This window comes from Ambystoma mexicanum, chromosome 6q (assembly GCF_040938575.1).
Source record: "Ambystoma mexicanum isolate Mex_15411 chromosome 6q, UKY_AmexF1_1, whole genome shotgun sequence".
Taxonomy (NCBI): domain Eukaryota; kingdom Metazoa; phylum Chordata; class Amphibia; order Caudata; family Ambystomatidae; genus Ambystoma; species Ambystoma mexicanum.
This window is the reverse complement of record NC_090937.1, coordinates 600,472,797-600,498,063: the sequence shown is the minus strand read 5'-3', so window position 1 is coordinate 600,498,063 and position 25,267 is coordinate 600,472,797. Positions and strand designations below refer to the sequence as shown.

Sequence of the window (25,267 nt, the reverse complement as noted above, 5' to 3'; positions counted from 1 at the left end):
GAGTCAATGGTTGTTATTGAGAAACGAAGGTTTTCAGCCTCTTCCTAAACTGTGGTAGGGAGTCAATTTCGCAACGATTAGCTGGTAATAAAGCATTTAGTTTCAGTCGAAAGCCTATCTTTTGACCACACATTTCTGAGGATTCTTAACCCACAGAAACTTGACGATCCGATATGTTGGTTGTCATAGATTTCTACTAAAGGAAAAATCAAGTACGGGGGTAACAGCTTCTGCTGATGAAGGAAACCTTTGTGTAATATCGTTCTGGCCGTTATCAACCACAATCTTTGTCACAGGTTCTACAGTACATCCTTTGCACCTTTCAGGAGCTGATGCAAATTAGTAAAGTGTCATGTCACTTGCTCTCTGTGCTCAGTCTCCAGGTCTCGCTATTGGGAACTGCAAATGCATATTTCAGGTTAATAGTTGTGCATGGCAGATGATTGCCGATGGCACCGAATGGCAATCCTCATTAGTAGGACTCTGAGTGTGTGGGCTACATTTTCAAGCCAGATTCATGATAGAAAGTTTTTCAGGGAGAAGAGTGGGCAGTCTAATGTTTTAGGCCTTGGAGGATTTACATTAATGTAACCAGGTGTCTGCACAATACACAATTATTCCTCCTGCTAGGGAATGAACATGTGTTCACTGACATCCTTCAGAGATAATTAAAGGTTTCATTTGCAGCCCCAAAGGTTTTTCTAGCATCCTGGTGGTTTCTGAGAGTCTCAGCTTTGAACTGTATCATCACCTGCGCTGAGATGGATTTGTTAACTCAAAAAAGTAAAATCCTCTCCGGTCTTCGGTATAGCCTGAAAAACCATGTATGTATGATAAATTTCGCTGTACTGTGCATACATTTTGGTAAGTCATAAAACGCAAATGGACTTTCTACTTGTGGGGCAACAAACCCTGTCCTACTTCTGAGTGTCTGCCACCCACCCCACCCACAACAGCCAAGATATGCAGGGTTATCTGCTCCACCCTGATGCAACAACGATCAAAGAGCTGTAGGCCAGACTTTCTGTGATATGGCACATGATGGCCATGCCTTCTGTGGCTCAATAAATGCTGGTCTTACATTCTGTGGAACATAAAACAATGGGCAGGCAAGCTGTGGCTCATTAAATGATACCCTGGAATTCCGTGCCACCTTAAACGATGGACAGGCATCCTATGGCTGAGTAAATAATGCAAGCCATTCCAAAGAATGAATAAAGGATGATTAGACATTTTGTGGCACAGTAAATGGTGGACATGGATTGTGTTGCACAGTAAATGATGGTCAGGACGTCTGTGGATCAGTAAATGATGAGCGGGTATTCCTGTGCCTCAATCAATAATGGCCTTGCAGTTCCTCAGTGAGTGATGGCCAGGTGTTCTGTGGTGCAGTAAATTATGGGCAGTCCTCTCTGGTGAATAAAAGATGATGACAAACACACTCACAGTTGGGTCAGTTTCTGAATGTTCCTGTACTTTTTTCCGCTATAAAAAAACATCTTCATGTATAAGTTTGCATCAAGTACGTGCTGAGACTTGGGATATATTCATTTCTTTACAACTTAGTGCATTAGACACTTTCACACACATTGTATCTATCTACTCCGTTACTTACACCGCTATACAACTGCACTCTCCATCCGAACACTGCAATCCAGCAGCCATTATTAGCTAATTACACTTATCTATATGGTCATCATGTCTCTCAATTAGTTTAGAGCGGCTCGATTCCCCTGGAGAGCATTTATATTTTACTACATTCTATCCGGCACTTTTCGTTTAATGGTTGTTTACGTCCACTTCGCACATGCGTGAGTGACGTCACGACATTGTCTGACGCCGCTCACGCATGCGCGAGTGACGTCATAGCCGCGATTAGTACAAATTAGAGAATGCACAGTCACTTATCTCATTCATCCGCGGTTCCTGACCGCTACTGGACGCCTCTACTTACTGGTGCAGCTCTTGTAAGTACCTTTCTAGCCAGCAGCTATTTGCTACCACCTAGATACTTAGATATCTCCTTAACCTTTAATTAATTCTCTCTAGGGATCTACGATCTTCTAAATACAGAGATTTTTCTCTCTATACTTTCCGCAACTGCTAAAACGCTTCGAGTGCATCCATCAGCCTCTATCTGCCTTTTTTTCAGCCTCAGCTGTACTCAGAATATTATCGGTAAGATTACAACGTTTTTGACACTCGATATCGCCATATCTAATACACGCATCACCTCTAATCTCTGCACCATTTTTTAACCCTCTGCCTGCACCTAACTCTATTCTCTTGACCACATATGGAGTAGTTAGGTTTGTAACACTATGCTATCAATAAATAGGTGTAGAAATGTTATACTACACTATCGGAATGCTCATATAAATACCATTCAACATTTACATCTGCTCTTCTAATGATGAGTTAACAATGGGCTACTAATGAAGATTGAAGACAGGATCTGATTGTCTAAAAGGCGGGAGTGCCTTACTAATGATGATTTTTTGATTTCACAAAATTGTAGCCATATTGAATTTAGATTGATGTACAAAGATTAACTATTGTTGCTTGATTGAATCACCAGAATTGCTTTATACAAAACACTAATACAATATTGTATGTAATTTCTCTTTTTGTAGACTATAATTATTGAATATGCTGCCCCTGATGAAGAGTGTTCACAACTCGAAACGCGTTGGGCCTATCAAGATATTAATAAAAAGCAAAAACTATTTTGTATAAACTCAAACATTTGATTGAATTCATTTTTATAAATTTCCTCATATGAGAAGTTAAGAGATTGTATCAATTTTTCCAAATTGTTCCCTTAATCTCCATTAGGCCATTATTTGCCATTTAGAAAGTGTGCAGGGGACGTAGCTATCCTCATTGGATTCCTTCTTTGTTCTAAATAAAAGATGATGGCCAGGCTTTCTGTGGCACAGTAAATGAGGGCCAAGCATCCGTCGGGCGATACCATGATTTTCAACCACTATCCCTGTGTTCCCTCTTTGAAATACTATGCTTACCAGAATTACAAAAGAGTAAATCTCTGATGACAAAGTCCTATTACACCTGGGAATAAAATCCTCTACCTGAGCATCTGATCACATATAAAACAGCCGCAAAAGCCTATAAATCACCGATTGTGCTGGCAAAACATTTTTTTCACAACACAAGAATAAGAAACGCTAAGTCTAATGTTAAAGAATTATTTAAAATTCTTAAAGAAAATGAAACCGTCACAAAACCTAGCGTTCACCCAATAAAAATGGTGCCAAGACATACAGGACTCAATGCCAAACAAACGTTATGCCATTAGGGACATCATAGCCCAAGAAAAGGCTATATGTCAGAACAACATAGGGAAGGGTTCAGTCGTAAAATGCCCTTCAATTCCCCAATTTCACTTCAACCGCATATCTGTGCAGGATCTGTCGCTAATTGTAGAACCACTCAAAACTACATATTGCAGAGATGATCCATACTCTGCTATAATTATTAAAACTTGCCCGATTCCTGTCCTGAATGCCATCTGCAATTTGGTCAATGCATCTTTTCTTAAAGGCCAAGTACCATGTAACATCAAACAAGCATGGGTCTCGCCAATCTTGAAAGAAACGGGCCTTGCAATTGACGACCCTTTGAATTACAGGCCAATAACAAATGTACCATTCTTACTTAAAATGATAGATTGCGTGGCCTACAGTCAAATCTCCCATCATCTTGATTTATATCCCATCCTTAATGCTCGCCAATCAGGCTTCTGAAAGGGATTTGGCACAGAGACCGCCCTATTGGAGTTAAAATCACGACTTCTGGAACAAATGGATAAGGGTTCTGCTTCCATGCTTATGCTCCTGGACCTGTCAGCCAGATTATATCTGGTAAATCGTGCGACCTTGGCTGACAGGCTAGGGGAAGTAGCTAATTTTTCACCAGAGGCAGTTCAATGGACCATTATGTTTCCAAATAATCGAGTCAGCTGTGTCTTTATAGAGGAGGCAGCAGCTGACCGTGTATTGGTGTCCTTTGGAGTTCCTCAGGGGGCCTGCTTTTCCCCCTGTATTTATAACATCTTTATTACCCCGTTCTTTGACACCTTAGAATGAGAGGGGGTTCTGTTCACCAACTATGCCGACGACACCCAGTGTGTCGTCCCTTTGGCAGGCTCCCACTCTTTTGACGAGCAGGGACTTAATAGAGTTTACTCTTTAGTAGAAAAATGGATGATTGAAAATAACCTCGCCCTTAATCGGGAAAAACTGAATTAATGATAGTTGGCACGCAATCAATGATCAAGAAGCTGGGATCACTTTATTTGGAATTTCACTTAGGCGATGTGATCATCAAACCACAGAAGAAAGTGAAGACCTTAGTTGTGGTGTTGGATCAGCAATTAGATAGGAAAGCTCATGTGAGAAGTCTGGTCTCCTCTGTGATCTACTTTATATAATTACTTGCTCATCTGCGCCCCTTTATTTCTCAAGCAAAGGCAGAGACCCTAGCTAGAGCCATTGTGGGATCGAAACTGGACTATTGTGGCAGCTTTCTTATCAGGACCAGCAAAGATGCCATTAACAGACTCCAAGTGGTGCAAAATGGGGCAGTAAGAATAGTGATCAGATTAACCTGCCGTGACCATATATCACAAGCAAGGTGGTCTTTGCACTGGTTCCCTGTAGCCTCTCGAATTCATTTGCGGTTACTAGGCTTAATGCTGAAGTATTTACAACATCTGATTTCTAACAAGTCAAATAGCTGTTCCCTTAGGTCTAGCCTTCAGAACTTAATCACCATACCTAAAAGCAAGTCTAAGAAGATGGAAAAGGGAGCCTTTTCTATGGCAGCCCCTATGGCCTGGAACGCCCTCCCCCCAGAACTCCGGGATCAAGTTTTGCTTACTAGCTTTAAGAAAAACTGAAGACTTGGCTATTTTCATAGATCCCATGCTGATTTGATAATCTATTTTGCTTCTTAATTAGGGTCCTTCTTTCTCTATTCTATGGTGTTGTTTGTGTCATGTCTGCACCCTAACGCCCAAGGGTTCATGGCTGCGCGGTATAAATAAAGTAAAGTAAAGTAAAGTACCATTCCCGGGCTTCCTAGTTATTCTGAAGGAAATTGTAATATTTACACATACGGTAGTGATTTAATTATGGGCAACAGTTGCATACTGTAGTTCATTGTATTGGCATTGGGGATAGAGGTCATTTCATGTCCCTTTCTCTAAGGTCAACAAAGAGTCAAAATACATGTAGTGTTTCTCCTGCTGCCAGCGTGTTGAATTGGCGACTGGACGTTCTCAGCCCCCACCTGGAAATTCTAGGGAGAGGATGAGCCTCGAGAAGACAACATCCTACAAAACTTAGCAACGCCAGCCAGGAAAACCTTCTGAGTTCACTGTTTATTTGCTTACTCTAGTCCACGGGGTGAGAGAAGACACGCGCAGATTTATTAGCTTTTTTAAACTGTGACAATCAGCACCATATGCCATTTCTATAATGCACATCACATGCTGAATTTCCCCTTAGCGTGTTCATTGCCCACGACACAATCACCTGTAAGCTATGGAACCCGCCTTAAAGAAAAGGAAGAAAAAATAAGTACTACAGTGTTTGGTTGGGGAGGGGGCCTTTCGTGGTCCTTGACTGTGTATGTAGAATGCCAGCCTGATTTAATAAATAATAGCACCCCCCTACTAACCTAGGGCAATGCCCATGGAGCGGTGCAAGAGAAGAAAGTAATTTTAGGTATGGGGCGGCTTGCCTACTTCGAATACTTGCTGCCTTTAACACATTGCTTTGCTTTTTCTCCTGTTCCTATATCACAATCTTTCTTTCTTCACCCCCCGCCCTAACTTCCCTCATTCTCCTATTGTATCCCTCCTTTATCTCTACCCTCCTTCCTACTTCCCTTCTTCTTCCCTTTCTCTCTCCTACCTCCTTCCCTCCTCCTGTTATCTCTGTATTCTTGCCCTGCTCTGACCTCCCTTTCTACTTCCCTTTTTTCTTCCTCTTATCCATTCCTCCTTTAGAACTGGTCAATTGATCTACATACTGTTTTTGATGGTTTGTTTCTTCGTAACTTTATGCTTCTTGTTTACTATGTATTCTTGTTGTATTTTAAAGCGCTTTGACGTAAGGCGCTATATAAACCTAATAAATAGAAATACAAATACAATCCAGAATGCGTGGGAGCCGCCTACTGCTCTCACCCGTGCCTGCCGGGCGTTGGGGACACTATCCTAGACGTTGGTCGCACTAGCTGCTCTATTTGCTGCTTGCCCCTCCCTTCCCAGACAAGAGCCTTGGAAGGATTCAGTGATTTGTGGGCACATCCAGGATACAGACGTTTGACCCAAAGCTCGTACACAGATTGCTGCAGCAAGTGTGTTAACTGACTGAGGTACCTTACATTTTGCATCCAATGTATCTATTCTGTTGGTTTTACCTTTTTGAGGATAGGTGAAAAATAAGGGTTTATATGTATGGCACCTGTAATTCAGGAGGGGAAATCTGGTTAAAATAAAAAAGTAATGTAATATTAAGTGTTTTTTATAGCACATCTGCTACCATTTGGTTGTCTTTTTGTTGCCCTACAAAAGTGAGTGATGCCAAGATTTCAATTAATCCTGAAGGCTACTATTACTATGCACAGCTTTCAGTGCAATCATTTGTATCTCACCAGCTCTACACAGAAGGGGTCCAGCCAGCTGCAAACCAGTCTGTGTTCTGCCACTAATGGGTGATATGTAATGTTGCCCAGAGCAATGCCCGGAGTTGAGGTTCATTAAAAATCTCTATCCATCAGCTTTTAGTTTTAATGGAAAGCAGGCAGTCATTAAAATAACAAGGCCCAGCCAATAAGTCAGAAAGGGGAACATGCCTGTGATGTCACTTCTCATGATGTCATTTCCGGCGACATCACCTGGGTCAAAGATTGCGCCATAAGTTACCCCCTGCCCTCCCCTGGTAAATTGAAAAGTTGCCACCCAGGCTTGCTACCCCTGTGATTTTATAAAATGAAAGCCAGTTCATATGATCTGAGCAACATAAGGAGAGGGAGGGACAGATGACCTGTAGAACTGCATACAGCAGCAATTGCAACGGTAACATGCTGGCAAATATTCTCTCTCACTGGTGAATGCACTGTGAAGCTTTGTTAGCTTCCAAAACGTCTATGCTGTGTCGATTTTCATCGAAACGCCCAGGGCTTCTGGTAAGAATCGGAATTCGGAGTATTTCATTCCCAGTTTTTGGAAGTTGCACGAAAATCCATTTTTAAGAAGTAAACATGGAATACCCATTCCCAAAAGGGGGATTTATCAGGCAATTAAATTATCATTTAACCATAAAATAATTATCTATTTGGATTCCATACTTGTTTGCTTCTAATAGTACATGCAAACTAAGCGTTTGCGTCAATAATATCAGCTCTCCATCCTGTGACACCGCTCGGTTAGCCACTGATCCACCGCACCACTGCGCCACTGCGTCACCGCGCCACCGACCCAAACATATCTGCAAAGCTGCTTGCGTGGAAGCAGGGGGAAGTATCGTTCTGTCCCATTGTTTTCTCATTTTTGTTCAAGCTATTTTTACTCCCTATTGCGAGATGTTGGGAGCATGTGCCTGTTTTTAGAAAGGAAAAGTGCCTGTTAGGCCGCTTATCTGCAGAGCTGTAGACGCCTCTACATTTTGTTCGAGAAACTTCCATCCTTTTAGAGGAAAAAAAATCCTTTGGTCATTCCTTGTTCATAAAAGCACTGATCTGTTGGTCCCATCCCTCCTCCTAATATCACTGCACACAGGAGGATTAGGTTTGGTGCCTACCATCTGGGACACATAACACATATTTTGTTTGCACTGCTTGAAAGAAAGCAGTTCATTCAAGCTTTTAGAGCAATGAAGCAGAACATATCGTTCCTTTGTTTATTTTTCATTTTATCATAAGCAGGAGCAGAGTAAGTGTTTATTTCACAAACGGACATGTTCCTAGTACCAAAAGTTATAGATCTGCTGCTTGCATGAACAATGTGGCACCCTCTGCTCAGGGCACCGTAGATTGTAAGAGGATTCAATTCAACACTACAGCTAAGTCAATGCCTAGTCTGGGATACTGAATGGAAACCCTTATTGATATATCTTTACGTCCAGTTCATGCGTTCTGGATGACTACCCCTATATAACACCCCTCTCTTGGAATCCCCCTGACCCCACTGAGCCACGAAGTAGTTCTGTTTTGCAAGTTTAAACAGTTTATTTGATAATTTAAACAATATATATATATCACACTTTATAATAAATTAATAATTGAATATCACACTTAATCTGAGCAGTAATCAATAATGGATAGTCCGGCACTAGCACACTTCTTTATAATCAATGATGAGTGGTTATAGGATGGATACGATAACAACAATAATTTTATGGTTTCAAATGGATACAATGAGGAATGAAATGCAGTACAGAAAATAACTTGATAGGATTTCAGCAAAAGACAATGTAATCACTTTCTTGGACAATTCATCCCCCCCCCTTTTATGCACTGTAAGGAGATGAAGATGACACAGTTCTTAGGAATGCAATCAAATAGAATTCAGTTCAATTCCCCCCAGCAGCTTAAACAACAGATAGGAGTTTTGAAACACAGGCAAAATGCTTTGAATATGGTGACAATGCAGTGAGAAGTATGCTGAAAATGGTTTTAATTCCCTTTAGGAGGTTCAGGGTGAGTGAAATATACTTGGGATGAGTTCAGGCTCACTTTAGCAAGGATCTAGGAGTAACTAGCAGGTTAAACGAATTTTTGGCAAAGGAAAGCAATGAAGCTGCTGTTTTCACACGTGGCTGGATTTTTAACCAAATTGCAAATCGCTGTAAAATTCGCGAGTGCGAGAATTGTGATTACGGCAAAAGTATGAAGAGTATGAAGTCGGGCTTGTTGAAAAAGCTGAGATTCGAAGCTTCCAGAGGAAAGTTAAACCAAGTTCCTAGCCCAAACGGTTCCAGAGATACGGACGATTAAATAAAGGTAGTTTTTCGGATTTTAAATTTTAAAAGTTCAAAGCGACAGGTTACACCTTGCAGCTAGAAAATGACAAGTGACAGCTTTGCAAATGACAGGTGGCAGTTAGGAGGCAGTTCTGGTTAGATTAAAATAGATTGAATTATATTATTTTAACTAAGAGATTGGTTCTGCACAGTTCTGCTAGGTACTCACAATATATTTAGAAATAGGCCTCGCCACGGATCTGGTCAGGTTTTCGAACTGGACTCCGGTTCTGGTCTCGGCACTTCACAGTGATCTGAGTCAGCTCTCTGGTTCTTCTAACAGCGGTCTGGGTCACTCTGGATCTCTGGCCTCTGGTTCTGGATATTGCTCTGCTTTCTCTGGGTACAGCACTGTTTCTGGATCTTTCTGCACACCTTTCTCTGGATACAACACTGCTTTCTGGCAAATGGCAAGAGTTATTGCAAAGAATTCAAACAGCTCGCCTGGCTGTGAATAGTTTACAATGATTTGAGGCCTGCAAAAGAGGGATTTAGCTTGTAGTTGACCTCTCTGCTACCAATTCTGAAGTAAAGTCTTGGTCTCTGAAGGTGGATAGATTGAAGTCTCTGTGTTGGCTCTCTGGAGGTTGATAGAGGTAAAGTATGGATTTTCCCGGCAGAGCGTCCCGCAGCAGATGGAATAGAATGTCCCTATCTGTCCTGACTGTCTACTTTTATGTGTTTTGAAAGTGGGTGGAGAGGCTAGCTTTCTAGGCCCTACCCCTCTCCACTTGTCATTGGCCACTTCCTCCTCTTCCCCTTGATTGGGGGAATGAAATGAAGTGTCATCATGATGAGGTCTGTTTATGATACAGAGAACCCACCCCTGTCAACTTTACACACAATCTATATTTGACCTAAAGACATATTTCATAGATACACAGTGGTTTGAAATTACATGCACCCATCACATATCACATGAGGTAGCCCCTGTTCCAATTCTGCTCTTCCTGAGGGCTTGCATTCAGAAATGGCAACCTTTGGTGCTTTTTAGTGGGTTTTGCAACATCGGATTTTTCTCCAGATTTATACACATGTACACGGCCTGTCCATACATACTCCAGTAAATTACCATGTCTGTAGCTTAAACACAGAGTCTGTAGTATACATAAATAGCAGGGTTTTGCCCCAGACCATCACACAAATTGGAGTTTGGGCTTGAATCAAAGGTACATTTTTTAAATGAAGGCTCTCAAAGTTATACATTCCTGTCATTTGATTACAAAGAGTTATCAGTGTTTCTGTAAAATATATATTTTGCTTTCAATTCAGTTCTCAGAGTGTTGGAGTCCGCCTCCAAGACTTGGGTGGGTCAGTGATCACGTGTGTCTTCTGGCAGGCAGGCCTTTGTTGACAGGAAACAGTCAAAATCAACATATTTTATTCAAGTGCAATAGCCTATTGTGTGGTCTCCAGGAGGTTGAGGTCAGCAGACCAGGGGGTCACTTTGCATTTGGTTATTATGACCATGTGATATCCTGGGCTGTGGTGTGAATCTCTTGAGGTGAGAGGGTTTCCCAGGCTTCTGGCCTCTGGGAACAGCAGGTGGCTAATTGTTAATTAAAATGCAGCCTTTGAAGTCAGCGGAGTCAAATCCCTTTGTCAGCAACTGCACTTAGTTCTCCTGTCAAAGTTTAGACCGCTAGCGCCGCCTTGAGGATTTTTTTGGTACTGCATCCATTTTTGGGATCTTTCTTGGATTAATGCATTCCAAACAGGAATGGTTCTTACATGGTAGTAAATAATCCTTGCTTAACATTGTTTTGATGGGGCTCCTTACAGTAAAATGGTTATGTGGAACCCCACAAAAGGGTTGAATCTTTAAAGTGGTCCGGTGAGCCACGATTTCAGCAACTTTTTGACATCAGTAACAGTGGATTTTGTTAACAAATTTTTTCTTTACACTGGTGGGTGGCAAGTGAGGTAACCATTTTGGTGTGCGCATAAACTGCGTGGTTCTCCTGGATTCTGGCGCACTTGTGGGCTTTTTGGCCATCTTGGATTTTCTAAGCCCACAGCACCAAATGTTGCAGCATGATAGCTCAAACGTGGGTCAGGACACCCAACAAGATGTCTGCCAAGTATTGCCGCACCTTAGAACTGGCCGTGATAAGGAGATTTGGGGCCTGACTCACGGAATGTTTAGCGCGATGCAAAGTGACTTGGCACTGCCAACAAACACCCTGATTCAGAGAGCGGCGCAAAGTGTACTTTTTCAGTGCAAAGTGACTCTGCACTGAGTTTGCACGAGAACAAAGACGCTTTGCACTGCAAAAATACACTTCACGCCTCTCTGTGAAGCAGGGTGTTTGTTGGCAGTGCAACTTCACAATTCCACCCTTTCCAGCCGATGTAAATAGCATTGCTTTGGGAAATCCGGTGATGCGATGTGGGTATTTCGGAGTTAGAGAACGTTGCCTTCTTTCTTACCAAAACCTCACCTGATAAGGCTTTAGTGGCCTATGAACACTTCCGGGACTATCCTACCCCCTCCCAATCCCAAATATATTCGAAAACTGATCAAGCAGCCGAATACAACACCCTTTTCTAAGATGCCACTAAGGGACAATGAGATCGGCCCATAAAAAGCCATGGTTAAAAAGGACAAAACATGCTCCTGCAGATCCGATTATCCAAAACAACTGAAAACCAATGTTTGTCAATGATTGATAAAAAGGACCTCAAGCGCAGCCCGCTCAGATCAATATGTATCCAGGGCTCACAAGGTGCAGAAGAGAGAGGTTCTCTTTGTAGTTACCGACCGAGCCATTCGCAGTCCACTCGCCCAATGGATAACCTAGCACACATGTACCAATCACTGAAATAGCTAACAGGAAGGCCCAGGCCTTTTTGGCCCGACTCTTTAGCACATGCAAAATATTTCATGTTTGTTATCTTCAGAAACCTGAAATGGACCATTAGGAGCTGGAGTGCAGCCAGATAGGAAGATTCTATTGCAGTAGATTTGGTCGAATGCAAAACCATAAACATTTTTTTACCGAATTCGGCCGAAAATATATGTGTGGGGGTGGGTAAGGGTAATAACTAAGGTCGAGGGCGGACGGGGGCACGGGGTGCTTTCTCCCCACCTATGTTGACGACCAAAAGAAAACAAATGTCGATGTTTTTGCAGTCGACCAAATCTCTACGATCAAATCACATGGAACCGAGCGCAGCGAATGTCACACAGCTGTTTGAAAGTCAGTCTTTAACTCACTGCTCCTCACCAAATTGAATTAAGTCTCTTCTCGTGTGCTCCTCTTCAGTGACATAACGTTGTCCCCTCAATGATCCAACGGCAAACTATCCTTGCGATAGTCCACATATCCTCGGACACAAGTCGAGGGAACACACGGGTGGCCGGCATTGGCCCATTTTCTTAAGAGGATGGACACCGCCCCCCTACCCCCCCTGCGTGTTTTCAAGAATTCTTTTTTTTAACAATACTATTGATGCTTCTACTTGAAGTAAAAAGGGCAGCGGCCAGGATTCAAACCCACATCGTGAAGTTGTGTGGCCACACAGCCACAAGACCACATGGATCTGCCATTGCGCAGCTGCAGAATGTCTCATAGTGACATTCTAAAATAGAGGACGTGTTCTGTTACTGATTCTTAGACATAAAAGGTGTGCTTATTGTACACTTATTATGATGAAAATGGCTTTTGCTCTGCAGAAATGTATGAATGAGTAGTGACTAAACCACCTACTCAGCCCTGTTACAAACCAACCGTGATCCCAATCATAAAGGTAAAGCAGACACAGTTAAGAGCTATACCTCACTGTAACATGGGAAAAGGGAAAGCTACACTCTCAAAAGGGGTGGGAAAGTGATTCTGTAGCAACCCAAACTACAAAGAATAACAGTCCAAATAAAAGGGAATGTCTCATCAAGGTTCTATTATGATGTATATACTTTAACTAAACACACCATATGCAAGAAAACTACATAGAAAAACACTGTACAAACCCGACCCCTGTGGAAAGAACATACAATATGCAAGAATAGAAGAGGCAGCACTCTAGGTGATGAAGCGGGGGGGGTGAAGGTCATCATTAACCACCATGATTGTAAAAGGGATTTGTACTGGAGTGGAAAGGGGTGAACGGTGACATAGCCAGTCTCTAGGGTCCATGCATGGATTAAGGGGGCAGTTACCAGTCAACACTGCCTTTTACTCGTCTTGGCGGGTCAACAACGGCAAACCAGCCTTTGAGTTGCTGTTTGAAGCGACTCGCTTTGTACTAGACCGGAAGCAGTGTCGAACAGAGGTTGAACTGGCGCTTGTTGAGTTTTGAAGCAATGCTTGAAGAAGGGTGGATTGTGATGGCCAGCAGGGTTTGTTTGGCGGTGAGTTTGATGGCAGACATACTGATGATTATTATGTGCAATTCAAGTTGAGCAGTTTAATGCGGCACCCGATGGTCCTGGTTTGATGGTCCCAGGGTCAGTTCAACTGGCGACGAAGATCAGCAGCAAAGATGCTCATAGGTCGAATTGAGGTTCGAAGGCAGGATATGCAATGTGGAGTTTTGAGTTTGAGCTGAGGCAATGATACCCTCAGCTAGTATTGTGTGGTTGCAAACAGTTTGAAAGATACAGTTCAGCAGTTTGAAGATCGGGGGAGTGTCAAAGGCAGCTCATGGGGGACCGGATGGCTTGATGCGATCAAATGGGCTGGAATCACAGATCGCAGCAGTTTGACAGTGTAAAAATGCATTCATCATGACTGTCTTGCCTCTTAGGTGCTTTGAGTCCCTTCCAGGGGATTCAGGGTCAAGGGTCAAGTGTAATCTTAGTACTTGGACTTCCAATGCAAGGGAGGCTAGTGCACACTGTCAAGGTCCTTCTCCATGATGAGGTCCTAGGCAGCAGTGTGATGGGCAGAGGCGCAAGTCTTTTTTCAGCAATAGGTCACCCCCATATGCACCCTGGAAATAGGTAGGAAATAGAGCGTGCCTGTGTCTGGGAAACTCAGCCTTCACCTCACTGGCAGAGGGCTTTGGGAAGTCAACTCTTCCAACAGAGGTGCGGGTAATTCTTCTTAAGTTGTTTGTTCCAAAGTGAATCTGAGAAGGAATGTAAGATCCCTTCTTTTAAAGGCAAAAGGGTCCAGGTAATTGGGTAAAAGCAGGGTCCAATCCCTGTTCTTTGAACAAGTGTGTTGCCTTCTGACATCACACCCAAAGTGCTTTGCATAAAAGGAAGTGGAGGGGACAGGAAGGGAGGTAAAGAGAGAAAACAAGATGGTGGAACCTCCCTCCAGCTTGCCTGAGCTCCCTCTGTCTACACTAACCCCATGCCCTCCCATTGTCAATAGCATCAAGGACCCTTTTGGTATGCGGTACCCTTGTGTGACACTAGTCCTTTTGGGGAGGGGTGCCCTTTGATTCCTATTCCCAGGACAGCTTCCTGTGGAGTGTCTATCTCATTGGAGAGAGTGTTACCTTTGCTCAGAGTCAAAGAGAGGCAACCCCTAAGTCTACAGTTGTGCTGGAAGCATGTGAGACATCATGGCTGAGAGTACCCATAACCCTTGCACAGTTGAGCTGGGCTCAAAGGCGGACACATATGTGATATCATATTGAGGTGGCTTGGATAATTATGAAAGATACCCTAACTCAGGCATGGCTTATATTTAAAGTTTAACCTGCAACCAGGACAACATCTCTTTTATTTATGGGGTTTTGGAATAGAAGTGCATATCTTAAATGCAGCCCCTATACTGTAGCAACTTGGCTGTCACTGCAGCTGTCAAGGGGGCACATGTGAACTAACCCTACTCTGTGCCAAGGGAGAGCAGGAGCTGCAGATCAGGCAACTGATTAGGCAGGGCACAGGTGTACGCTATGCTTTTGATGGAGTTTGAGGAGAGGGATGTCTAGTCTGCAGACCGCCTTCTCTGAGAGAGAATTTAATAAAAATATAAGAAAGCCAGAGCTTCTAGACACTTGCCAGATGGCAATCCTTCACACTTAGCTAGCAATATAAGAGCAACATCTCTTCTATTATCAAGTGTGTATTTATCCTGTGCACTTTCTTTAGTTGGGAAAAACAAATTGAATTAAATGTGTTTATTTCACTTTAGGGTATGTTCGCTTTCTGTGATATCACTTCCCATTGTGAACATTAGCCCCATCCCCGAACCCCACTTTTTCTTAGGACTTGAATCTTGCATTGCATCCACTTCCAATGATTGCATCTTTCCTCCCTCCTAAAACAGGACCCTCGTCCTGGATAATGCAGTCCTTGTGTGCACACACAAAGAATTTTAGAACACACTATTTCGATGCTCCCAACAATACATGCGTTGCCTTTGTTAGGTATTGTCAGTGTGCAGAGAATGACAAATTATCTTCGAGCGCACACCACAATGTAATTCCACATTTTGTTTATGTTTTTTTTGGATGGATAGCTCATGAGTTAAGCTTTCACCTCTGACTTGGCACAAACTTTCTCTCCACAATTGGGACTCAGTCCCAGCCCTTAATCTTACTGAGGTCAAATACAATTCATTTGAGTAATAAACGTAGCTATTATTTACTTGCTCTATGAAACCAGGTATTAATATTAACCGATGCTGTATCGTATGTTGAAATGTATCTGCCAAAATTTGGTATATTACCTTTTAGCACCTGGGTGACTAATTAGTAGACACGATCCCGTGAGCACGGGCACAGAGCATTTGAGCCAGCTAGTGACTGCTGCAGATGAGTCATTTATAAAGCGTAGGTTCATGTTGGAAAGAACGCGATGCGACGCAAATAACGTCCAAATCCGCAAGTACTTATTTGAGATATCTAACAGCTGGCCGGCACGCTTCGCAAATAACGTCCAAATCCGCAAGTACTTATTTGAGATATCTAACAACTGGCCGGCACGCTGCGCAAATAGCGTCCTTCTTTAGGGCTGGAATAAAGCGGAGGTAGTGCACAAGGACTGCACAATGTTTCTCTAATAAAGACATACTAAGGAGTGACGTGTGATACAGTTCAACATAGAAATAATGAAACACCGAGGTTCCGCTAGCAACACAATAACATTGCACGTCGGGAGGCAAAATCGATGTAAAATATAATACAAATAAATAAAGAATACCTGCTAGTATGAAGGACACATTTCAGCCTTCATGCTGAGAAGAAACAGAATGACATCTTTTTGGGGTACTTATTGAGCATAAACCCAGCACTGGGAGGCAGCACAGTGAATTTGATAACAATATGGACCACTATTTGTTAAGATACCTCAGTGGGTTGGGCACTTGTTGCCGTGATCTCTGTTTGATCTGTAGGTCGCAGGTTTAATCCTGGCAAGGTCAACTAAACCTTTCATCATTCCGAAGTCGATGAAGTGAGTACTACTTTCGATTGGCTAATAATAAAATGCGTATGTATTCTCGATGTAAAGCGCTTTCGAGAAAGATGCTATACAAATGACTTATTATAATTATAATTCATTTTCTGTGAGCAGTACAATAATATATGTACTACTATTCAAATATCCAAGTGTATAGTTTGATGAATAATCACATCTAATGATGCCAACATTGTAAACCAACCAACAGAGAACCAACCCATAGAACTAACTGATTGTCGTGTATAATCTGCGCCCATTGTCACGCAGATGGGTCACGCAATAACTTAGGAATGAGATAAAGTATCAAGGAAAACACATGAGTAATATGTCAGGTGTAATTTCAATGTTTAGGAATACAATTAGGCAATATCGAAAGAAACATACGTGCGTATGCCCTACAAGCGAGTAGCTGTCAAACGACCGGAAAAAAGTAAAAGAGGAAACAGTGAATACATTGTCGAGGTTAAAATCAGACATTAGGAGCCACGCTCCTCACCGCCCCCAGCATCTCCAGCCTCGTACAGAGTGCCCGCGACCCGGCACGGCCGCCTCAGCAGCTTAAAGGAACCCCGGGCGCCAATGCAGTGGCTTCGGTTGGGTAATCCGGTGAATGCAACTACTGGTGCCGTGCAAGGCTTTAATTCCACTCCGTGTTTCGCCCCAATACACGCACGCATTTCTCTTTCAGGCGCCCGCATGTCACCCGTCCGAAAATACATCCACACGTGAGTGTGCGCGCCCTGGGTGTGGGAGGACTATAACCTCGGCGGCCTCGTCTTGTTTAATTCGCTGGGTCGGGTTCGTGGATGGCGCGCGCGCCCCCTGGGGAGATGCGCGTCTCGCGCGGCGTCGCCCGGTACCCGCCGCCCGCGTGGCAGGTAGTTTGCGGGCAGTTAGTGGTCGGCGGTCCTCGAGACGCATCCACCTGTGAGCGCCGCCCGCCCGCCCGCGCGCGCGCATAGCCGCGAGCGGCTGGGCGTGTCTCGCGGCCCTGTGGGCGTGGCTCCGGACACTGCTGGGCACCTGCCCTTGCGCTCTGCCGCGCGGGGGGGAGCCGGCTAACGCGCGATGCTGGATGATAGGCGGCTCCCCGCGATAGAGCGCAGAGCCTGGTGCCAGGCAGTCTTCGGAAACGCCTTCAGGGAATGCGCATGGTCAGCTGCAGCTCAAGTTGCCCACCCGGACCCTGAGGTTATCCATCAGCAGCTGGAAGGGAACTGAGGTACATTAAAACACAAAGTGTTGGCATATGCGTACTTGGGTGTATGCTTGAAGGTGTTTCAGTGTGTTGTAGAACTTGTCATTTCTGGGCGTGCATGTCCATCGTGTGTGCGTCCTTGAATGTTTCAGTGTGTGGCAAGAATTCTATGTTGCGTGTCTTTGTGGATGTGCAAGCATTGGGAAGGCCAGGCTTCAGCCCACCTCTCTAAAATGTTGAGCAATGCTTACTTGGCCTGTGAAACCTAAAGAGCCGTGGCGGGACACAGCAGGACGCCGACAATAAACGGTATCTGGGCTGCGGACAATAATGTAAAATAATGTAAAGGCATTTCAATGTTAGCACCTGTATTTGTAGGTATACATGTTTAGGCTTTTTAGCTTGGTGGTGTGGCCCGGTGGCTCAGCAGGTCTCGCAGGGGGCCCCCTAATGTTGTGCTACGCCACTGAGTAGTCATGTATGTGCAGCACATCTTTGCATGTTCCTGATGACGTCGACAGAGGATGCAGATCTTCATTTTGGGAGGCTCTTTTTCCTCCTCGGTATCCCCACCCCCTCAACCCTACCCTGGAAACTGCCAGGGGTGGGGGCTGTTTGCATTGATTCCGTTGCTGTCCTGGTCCACCGCCCATGCGTCACTTATCAACTTCCAATTTTGCACAGAACTTTGTAATTGCTGCATGGTACATGTTTGCCCCAGGGAGGTATGGACACACAGCTGCTGAATATCTTACCAAATGGAAAGAAAGACGAGGCCGGTGGAGCTGCAGGACTCCAGACAGAAAGTTAATTGCCTCGGCAAAAAGCCTTTTTTCTCCACGTTTTTCAAGATTTTTCGAGAAGATGTTGCTGCTGCCAGACTATCTTGTTCCATTGCCAGTTCCTGCGAGGTATTTTCTGGAGTCAAGGCACTACACGTGTAGGATAAATAGAACAAGCTCGAAGCACAGAAATCTTACATGCGATTTACCGTCCATCAGCAGAATGAGGAAGCCGAAAATTAACCGGATTGGTCCACCACTGTATCTCACTTTCGATCCCAGACTCGATTGACGATTGGAATGCATGCTCATGTGCAAAGAGTGCCTCCATTTAGGGAGACCAGGGCAGCAACAAGACATTCATGACTCATTTCTGCTTCCTTTAGGTGTGGGACTGGACTGGTGCCTGTGAATTAAGTAATGCCTGCAAACAGAATAGGCGAGAGGGTGTCCAATTGCAACACAATACCCAGAGCCTCCTTCACGAGGCGGAGGCGCCACAGGTCTCTTGCACCAGACCTGGCACTTTGGGTTGACCTACATGCAGTGGTGGAAATGGAAACAAATTGGTGGGGATTCGACAAGGGCCGGGATGGGGGCAGAGTTTGGGTGTGGGCGGTGCCAGAGGAGGCAGGGTTAAGGGGGGCGGAGCTCGCAGTTGACCTCTGATCAAAGGAAATGCCTCACATAATAGTTTAAAACGGCACTATTTCTTTCATGCTGCTTCTTTCCCAAACTATATATCAATTCCACTTTAAACCACTTCCCTGGCACTGGTGATGAGTTGCTTCACTATGCGGATAATAGTTTTGACCAGTTTTGCTGAGTAAATATTCTTTAAAATGCACAATTTGCATTCCATTTAATTAAAAAAAAAACTTCACTTTGGGTACTATTCAAACACAGTGATTTCTGTTCCTCATTAGCAAAGTTTTCTTTTACTTGAACCACAGCTGGCACAGCTCCTGCAGCTCCCTTCTGAAAGTAGTTGGGTGGCTGCATCGTGTGTGATGATGTTAATAGCGGTATTTATTTATTTATGCATTGTTTGTCGGATACCTGTATATTTATTTATTTATGCAATATTTGTCGGAAACACTGCATAAATAAAGAAATAATTCAGATCCATGTCTCCGACAAATATTGCATAAATAAATAAACCAGGTCATGGCTGAGGACTGAAACTTCCTTTTGTGACCTCTTGCATGGGGTCACCAGCGGAAGTTACAGTTTGCTCGCGTGCGCGTTTTAATTTTTTTCTTCTCCCCAGCGCAGAGCAGGTGTTTGGGGTGGCAGACTTTGGTCGGATCCCGAGATCCGGCTACACATCTGATGCTGGTTCTCAGGTCCGGCGAGAGCCGGCCCAATGACTAGCCCTGCCTACATGCTTATGACATGGCTATGGCCGATTGCTTATAGGTTATCCTCATCTATAATGACACAAAAGGCAATGAAATTGAAAAGTGCCTAGGGTAATTCCAGTGTTTGTGACTCATTCAAAATGTTCCATTCCTCAGTTTTGGCACGTGTGTCTGTGTATAACACAGGCATCAAAATAAATTAAATAGCTCAGACATTAAAGCAGGGGTCGAACATCACATTCAATGAGCAGCAGCTACAACCAGCTCGTGGGTGTCAGGCATTACCCAGGAGGCAGGAGCTACTGTTGCTGAACCAGGAGCGAGTACACAGTGCAGTGCACATCTAACTAAATAGCTCACAGCAATTTCTAACTCTGTAAAGGCACCTGCTGGAGAAATCTATCTGCAATTGTAGGCACAGGGCCCAGCACTTGCAAGATAGACTCATCTTCTTGCAGCAGGTCCCTATGTTTAGCCAACAGTTCACAAGTTAATACTCCACCAATGCTGGTTTGAACCTTCATCCTAAGCTCTCTGTCCTTTGGCAAATCGGTGCATCTGGCTTCTGTGTTGGGATAATAGTGTGGAGCAATCTTTTTCTGTCAATACATGTCCTTTCATCCCCGATATTTGAGTATCTCTTCAAAAAAGTCCCAGACACTCATTACACGTGAGCCGGTCCAAAAATAAGGTAGCAGTACCATGTTTACCGGCACATTTTCCGGACCGGCTCACTCCGAGTCTGCTGGTATGGACTGTGAACTGCCAGTAGTTCAGGCCCCCACCAGCAGATAACGCATTGAAGCACCACCACCAAGACTAACGGTGCCGCTGCTTCAGTGTTCCCATTCCCATGAAGTCCTACGGACCACCACGGGAATGGGAACTTGCCGTTCCGCCGCTGCCCGTAACATCCTGGTATTACCATGATATTGGGTGGCGAAAACAGTAAGCCGAGGTTACCGGTAGGCCACCAATACTACCGGCGGCCTGCCGGCAACCTCGTAATGAGGGCAAATATGTTGGTAGTAAGGACTATCAACAAGCTGAACAAGAACATCCTACAAGGTGAATTGCTCAAAATACTCCCAAATGTGATCTGGTGGGAACAATGTCAGATTCTCTAATTGTCCAATTCATTATCTTGCAGATTTCCCATTTAACCAAAATTGTTTCATCAGGGACAAATCACTTTAGGATAGTAGTGCTTGGAAACCAGCAAAATCCCAGTAAACAAAGTGCAACTAGGCACATTTCTTTGGAGAGTACGAAAGCATAACCTTTCATCACAAAACGCATTCCTTGTAGCAAGCGTACTACCTATTTGGCCACACACATTTTGACAAAATGTTACACCAAACATCTCTTCATTTTCAGCAGGCAAATACGTTCAGCAAATAAAAGTCAGTCCTATTGGCTTTGCCAAAGCTTGCTACTGGAAGTGGCCTCCTTTTTATCAACTTCAGTTTAATTACAGGGTAGGGATTATGCTGATTTACTCACCATTTATTGACTGAATGTAATACTATGGCTTGGTTGAGATCAAACACCTTGACCTCTATGGGGCTTACTACATCAATTGACGCTCCTGACCTATGGACACTGTTTTTAAGTGGTAATCATGAGGGGTGTATGCTCTATTTTACTTTGCTATGGTGAATAATGTATGACATTATTTTGATTGTTGAAATTTAAAAAAGGATATATGACTGTAATGATTGTTTTAATGTAATTGATTAAATTGGTTTGTAATTGGTGTTAGTATTACAAGTCAATAAAATGACTGTATAATACTAAATAAATACATAAATAAATAATGCTGATTTGTTTCCCAGTCTGAAAGAATAGTGGCAATTCAGTGTCTGCACCCATCACAAGTACCTCACATTTTGATTATAACAAAAATTGTGAAAAAGGACTGGAACTCACACCATCAAAGGCAACATGTCTTTTTTTAATTGTTATTTTTCATTTTCTATTAAATAAAGTGGGAAAACACCAGCCCCATAAACGTAACGAATACCAATTTACAACACTATAAATATTGTATGCCACGTTTACTACAGTACAAAAAGGTTTAGTGTGCTCAGTACACACATCTGGATTCTATGATGCCCATTTCTGAAATGCCCGACATTGCGTTTTATAATTAATACATGACTATCTAGTTCAAGTGCAGCAGTGATAAGGAAGATGCACTTCCTACACCTAAGTCTGTGAGTGCTAATTGGCTCATCTCCTCTGAAGTGTATACTTTGTATCCCAGACCTTACTAAACTTCTGTAGGTGGAACCAAATATTTCCATAAATTAATCGAGATGAATAAAGTAGCTTTCTTTTTTGGTCACTTTACGTTTGTGTATTGCCGTAAAACATGTATTTACATTTAAAGAGTAACAACATTAATACCTAAGCAATGGGCAAGCATATGAGCAAATATCTTATTTATCGTTGCAAGAGTTTGTTTTAATAGTAAAGAGTTCAGAGGCGTAACCGAAGAACAGTGGTTAGAGAGTTCCATGTAATATTATTAGGCCATGGTCCACATTACATCATTTGCAATGTAGAAAAATGCACCCATTATAAGAAACATTCACTTTTCCCAATAGAAATGAGTGAATCTTTGTTGACCCAAGGTTTGCGCCCTTCAGGGATTATCTGAAAATATAGAGCATCCCGGGGGTGGTCTTCATTTTATTGTCTACTTTCCCGGAGCATCACTGGGTGATAACCAATATGGGTTGGGGAAGTGGGGAGTTCAGGGGACCGTGTCCCTGGTTAAAGGAAGGACACAGGACTCCAGGGTACAGAGACATCCAGCATCCTCACAATTTTGTTGCCTTGATTTGACTAGTTAGTAGGAAGAAAGGGACTCAAGCTTTATGAAGCCAAGACCAAGGTCCTCCTCATTGTCCTTCGCTGCATTCTCCACTACTCCAATTCCAGCCACACCCATTTTTCTAAGTATACCTGGCCCTATCACTAAGTATGCAATGACCATGATCAACTCATTCAGTTAGGCTAAGTTCAGCCTAAATACTCACATGAACCTTGGCAACAAATGCGTATTGTACTACACTTTCTAATTCAGAAGATGCTTCCTTTATGTGCCATGTGTCCTACAAACAGCATAGGTCTGGGATCCAATGATCCCCAACCCTGACTATCCCCTCTAGCTTGGCTTACTCATCTACCAACTCATTAGACTGTAACTGGTTCAGAATGCTGCATCCCTCATTATCCCTTACCTAAAAAAAAAGACGGCACCATACCCAGAATCGAGTATAGATCATGCTGCCACTTTTCAAGGCCATAACCAAATTCAGGATCATCTGCCAGTCCTGCAAACATTTACCAGTGGCAGTACCACTATGCCACCAACAGGAAATGAAGCCCTACAAACCCTGTATCCCTTTTGTTTTGTCACCCAACCTACCCTGAGCAACCCCTAATCATGACATGTAGGAAGAGGTGACAGAAGATTCTCATTTCCTGCACCCTCGCTTCAGAACAATTTTCCACTAACATCCTCTGCTTTTCACCTTCATAAAAATCTTGAAGCTATGCCTTTTACCCAAGAATGCTACACAGTAACCCCTTCCTGCAGCTGCCATAACCACCCTGCCAGACCACAGAAGAATAACATGAGCTTCTTCTGCATATTCATACTCAACACTCAAGCTTCCACAATACCGCCCCACCTCCCCCCCCATACTGTATCTTCTGGTATTCAGGTTCGGGACATGAAGAGATCATTTAAACAATGACCTATGTAGAATGTGCTGTACAATTTGCACAAATAATAAATAATGAAATCTAAAAAGTACAATTTTATATAGTGGGACTGCCCAAACCTACAGCAATACTGGGAAGAGGTCAAGGCACATATGAATTCAATGTTCCCGTTAATGGGGACAGTCGGAGAAGAAGTATGGCTGTGCAGGATATGGGACCCTAAGGACAAACAACTTACTAAAAGCAGGAAAAGAATTTTATGGGGCTATTGATAGATGTGTGGCTTGAGATAGCTCATAAGTGGAAACAAAAACACCTGCCTATCGCCATAGACTGGATAAGGAGAGCATGGGCACACATGGCAATGGAATGCATAACCTATAACATACAAGGGGCCCATCTGAAATTCAGAGACGACTGGGGTGAAACCCTGGAATTCCTCCAAAGTGACTATATGGAACAATGGTGCCCACACAAGATAAAGATTTTGGACATGTGTAGTTAGCAAGGATTACAGCACACCTCGACCAGGAAGATAGGAAGACATGGACATTCCCGGAGGGGGTAGGGGTGAAGAACAAGGCGGAAGTTGGGAAAGTCATAAGTAATATGTTGTAAAACCAATAAAAAAATATTTTTTAAAAAAAGTACTATTTTATTACCTTGAGAGGTGGGCAATTATTTGACAGTCGAGGAAAAAGTGAGTGAGGATTACAGACATTGCAGTCATTGCATAATGACTCAGTATTTACAAGTTTAAAATAAATATTCCCTTTTTAATATATATTCACAATTATTACATTCATCAGTGAATGGCTCTTGAAAAACATGTTCTCCCAAATATGCAAGCTTTAGATGACTGAATTAAAGTTTGGTGATTAAAGGCGAGCACCCGAGTTTACACAAGGTTACACATCTGGTTCAGAACAACTAGGCTGCAGTACCGGAACCCTGACATCTCCCGCCAAGAGGGGGCACTGCCCCACCATTGAACTAAAGGACCAGAATATTTAACAGTGCTCATTGAGGGGTACATTTCTGGGATACTTCATCAGCCATTAATTTTATTTGGCTTCCACACCTGATAACCCCCTGCTTCAAAGAAGCAGCTTTCCTAACAGCATCTCTGCATCCTTGGCAGGAGGGCTTATCTTGCTGCAATGGGGCATGTTTTTTCATATCTTGATGCCACATGGAAGGGCGTTGCCTTTGATAGCCACCCAGTGGTGCATTGACCTTGGTCTTACATGGGCCAAACCAAGAATCAATAGGATAGTCGCCAGACACTAATCTCAGACCCTATCACTGAGCCATAAGAATGCAGCTATTCCCCACGATAACATTTGGTCTAGCTGCACACATAATGACTCTTCTGCTCTCACATACATTCCAGACTACCTCTCCGCACCCATCCACATGCCAGCTTGACATGGCTGTCTAGCACGGATTTGGTCACCCCTATCTGCCTTCGTATTGGCTAAAATGCACACACCCATTCAATACCACTCTGGTGAATTTTCTGGACTTCGGTCCCCCAAGGGTGTTCTACCTACAGCGCGTTGGGACCATTCCAAAGGTGAAAGGCGCTATACAAATGTCTGATGATGATTTCAAGGAGCAACTCCTATAGTCATTAGTAGTAGAGGACCATGCCAGCCTTGTTTAAAAAAAAAAAAACTCTCATTGTCTTTCCTCATGACATAGTTCAGTTTTGTCCTCTGGTATTTTGCAAGTCCTTCTGTTAAGGTAATATGCATATCAGCATCCGGGGCAAGGGATACAAC

The 25,267-nt window shown here is 43.4% G+C and overlaps 1 protein-coding gene across 7 annotated transcripts in view; it reads left to right on the top strand.

Moving 5' to 3' along the window:
- UGT8 (UDP glycosyltransferase 8) overlaps window positions 1-25,267 on the top strand; it is a 570,821-nt gene that overhangs the window by 154,005 nt on the left and 391,549 nt on the right. Inside the window, exon 1 of one of the 7 annotated variants that reach the window (XM_069631074.1) lies at window positions 17,453-17,629. The exons of 5 other annotated variants lie outside the window; for them this stretch is intronic. The gene's annotated coding sequence lies outside the window, so the exon portion shown is untranslated. Of the gene's footprint in view, window positions 1-17,452; window positions 17,630-25,267 lie in introns of those variants that run through there. One more of the 7 variants, XM_069631070.1, reaches the window with a different exon arrangement.